We start from the raw sequence: 3,841 nt of genomic DNA, 5'->3' as shown, positions 1-3,841 counted from the left end.
CTGACTGTATTTTTCTATTGACTCAAACTTTGACATACTGTCATTTTTATTTTATTTTTTAATTTAATATGCAAAGACAATTACAAAACAAGTGAAGACAAGTGCGTAAACAACTCAAATAGAATTAGACAACAGACCAACACAAAAATAAGGGACAAATAAGTAGAGTAGAATAAAACAAATAACATAGAAACAAAGCAACAAATAACATGAGTCTAGTGGGTACATAGCAAACATACATATATGGGACAATAGGGAACTGGATGGGGTAGTGATGGTTGGTTTGTGTGTGTGTGTGTGTGTGTGTGTGTGTGTGTGTGTGTGTGTGTAGTAATAATAATAATAATAATTAACAGTCTTATGATTATGTTATTGAGCTAAGTTGTAGTTTAGAAATAATTCAGGTCAGGAAATAAAAAAATAAATGAAAGGAAGGGAGGAGGAACACAATGTATAAATTTGGGAGTGAAGATAGACGTGATTGATAATGACTTTTGGGTGTGAGGAGGCAGATACTGGAAAGGGAATATGGAGAGAATGTTGGTAGGTGATAATGGGGCACTACCCCATTCAGGAGGCCGGGGAGAAAAAGGAGGTGTGGCAAGAAAAATGAAATAAAATAAACTAACTAACTAACTAACTAACTAACTAACTAACTAACTAACTAAATAAATAAATAATAATAATACTAATTAAAACATACATAAATAAACAACAACAACAACAACAATAATAATAATAATAATATAAAAACTAAATAAGTAAGTGACTAAATAAATGGAAAAGGGAGAAAAAAGGGACACAACAATAGCAACAGTAACATCCACAGTAACAGTAACATACTGTCATTTTGCATGTAGGACTGTTTGACTTGATACTTCAGGTAAAACTGCCATTTGGGGCCCATTTCCTCTTTTCTACTTAGTGTCCTGCCAGTGATCAAGTATTGTTCATACTTTGTTTTACTCTGTCTGACCTTTTTTGAAACATGAAGCATAGAAAAATAAAACTAAAGTAACATACATGTGGAAGTGAGACAGAAAACCCACTATGTTTATTGGGGAAAAAAATCACCGAAAAGAGAGAAAAAAAATTATTTGTAAAAAAATTAAAAATGACAATACAAAATAAAATATCAATGATTAATCACAATGATTGACTGCTAATGGAAAAACAGCATTATGTAGAAAATTAAACAAAATCATACCTTGCTTTAATGTAAAGTTTTTACTGCATCTCTGTCAACTTTGGAATAAAAAAAACTAGAAAAGAAGACGAAGCAGGAGAAGCCTTGACCTGATCGCTGATCAGTTAAAACCAAACCAGGACTCAGAGCTGTGGGAAGACAAGTGCTGGGAGTGTCACTAAAGCTGGAACTAACTTGCTGGTTTCTGCTCTGAGCAGTTCTGATACAGGACTGTTACATCATCTTTGACCACTGAAGGCCTTGTGCACAGCTTTTCATGCACAAAACATCTGTCCTGATGTTGTAACATTGTAATCACACCTTTCTACTGCCCACCTCACTTTGCAGTGTCTCGTCTAGATGTGGAAGGTTCCAGTCCAGGTTTGGTAGATACTTTTTGTGCCCAATCCCAACTTGGTGGTGCTGATCAGCAGGGGTGGAAGTCACTCATTACAAATACTCAAATTACTGCAATTAAGTAGTTTTTTTTTTTTTTTGGGGGGGGGGTACTCTTTTCAAGTCTGTATTTTAACTTATACTGAAGTATTTATTAGACAATGTAGTCTACTTAGTTACTTTTAAAGTAGTTTATCATAGAGTACAATTTAATTTAAGGACATTTAAACTTAGACTTAAAATGAGAAAAAAGTGACAAAAAAATGAGAAAAAAAAACCAAAACAACTTTTTCGTATCTTATAAATTGTTAATGATTAATCGATTGTTTGTGTTTACAACTACTGGTTAAGGAAAATACACAAAATTTGCAAACCCCTGGTCATAATGCATTAAACATCAATGCTTAAAAAGTAACTAATACTCTGAGTAGTTTTTGAGATGGATACTTTGTACTTTTACTCAAGTATTTTTCAAACACCTGTACCTTTACTTGTAATTGAGTAAAATTTTAGCAGTGTAACAGTACTTGTACTTGAGTACAGATTTTCAGTACCTTTCCACCACTACTAATCACTGTGTATGCAGCGATATGGACCACTGTTATCTTTCACTTGGTGGATTTTGATGGAGGCATCTTTACACAGCCTGTCTGAAGGTGTGTTTGTATCACCTGCACAGGCTGTTCAGCCATGTTCAGTAAGATTCCAAAGAGTAGGGAGCAAGAAGTGTGAGGAAGGAATGAACAGCAGCTCTTCACATTGCAAGAAGCTGACAAGCAAGATTACCCATCAGTCACTGCGCCAAAATCAAACAATGGCCAACAGAGGAGTTTTATATCTTGGATATTTTTAGATTTTTTTATTTATTTAATTACATTCATTTTTTAAATTAAATCTGATTAAATCCAATTTAGTATGCGATAATATATAATATTGAATTAAATAACTAGGATAATCTGCATATTAATCTCTCTGGGAATGACACTGTACATGTCATTTATATTTCAACAAATTACATTTTGTAATGTTTCAGTTTTTGTTTCATTCAATATTTTATTTCAATAATGTAAAATATTCACATTTGCCACGTAAGGTACTCGTGTTCTGTGTGTGATGTTGCAGGGTGTTCCAAATGGAGGAATTTTGTCAAGGGAAGTTTCCTTACCTGACATTTCCTGAGCAGGAAGCTCTATTTACATACCACTTGGAATGGAATGCAGCTGGACATGTCCAGTATCTGTGGTTCATTTATGTTCACGAAAGGAGGACTGTAGCAGGATAGTAGGGCTGTCGCAATAATTGTAATTTTCACATATGACAGGGAACGGCAAGCAACTTTTTATCCTTCATTTTAAATCAATGTTTAAAAAATTACAACAAACAGTATGAGGGGGTGTCGGTCCTCCTCAGTGGCTGCCCCTTGGACTCCCACCTGAAGCCCATTTGCTGTATTTCATCACCTCTCTCTCTACCCCCTTTGTGGTCATATCTTCAGCTGTCCCTATCACATAAAGGCAAAAATGCACCAAAATAATCATTTAAAACTTGACTGACACTAGCAGTTTGTGATGCAGCTTCAAACTTTGAAGCTCTAAGTTATGCACTTTTTCATGTTATTTTAGTTTATTTTGTAAACTGCTAAACTCGTTGTTAAGCAGCTAATGTGGTTACTACCACAGGCTGGGACAATGTGGGACTAACGCAGTAATACTGAGGGACAGTCAAGAAACTGTGTGACCATTAAGTTGCATTTGCAACAACTACATAAGCAAAGTAGATCAATCGATCATTAGTGAACATAATGAACAATCAATTCATCGATTAACCATTAATCTTAAAAATGTTGCATATACCAAACAATACCTAATAAATCTCTCTCTCAATCAAAGTTTTGTTTCTACAGCAACATGTTGCATGTTCTCCGACAGTGTTACATACACCCTTACAAATAAAGGTGTTGACTGGAACCATGTAGGGTTTTTGGATTTGTCTGCATAGGAGAACTATTTTTGGTTCTTGTTAGAACTTCTTATAAAACTTCACTTGGAACCCTTTCAATGAGTTCTACCTAAAACCCAACATAAAGTGCTCTACCCAGAACCTCCTGTGAGAGGTTCTACAGAGAACCCTTTTATTGTGCAATGCTTCCACCTAGAACCCTCTCTGGAGGTTCTATCCAGAACCTTTTCTACTTTTCTAAAGGTGCTAACAAGAATCCAACTAGCAGTTTCTACTGAAAACCTTTTTTTTTTTTACATT

The sequence above is a fragment of the Lutjanus erythropterus genome, chromosome 6 (assembly GCF_056507025.1).
Source record: "Lutjanus erythropterus isolate fLutEry1 chromosome 6, fLutEry1.hap2, whole genome shotgun sequence".
Taxonomy (NCBI): Eukaryota; Metazoa; Chordata; class Actinopteri; order Lutjaniformes; family Lutjanidae; genus Lutjanus; species Lutjanus erythropterus.
Note: the sequence above shows the minus strand (reverse complement) of the source record.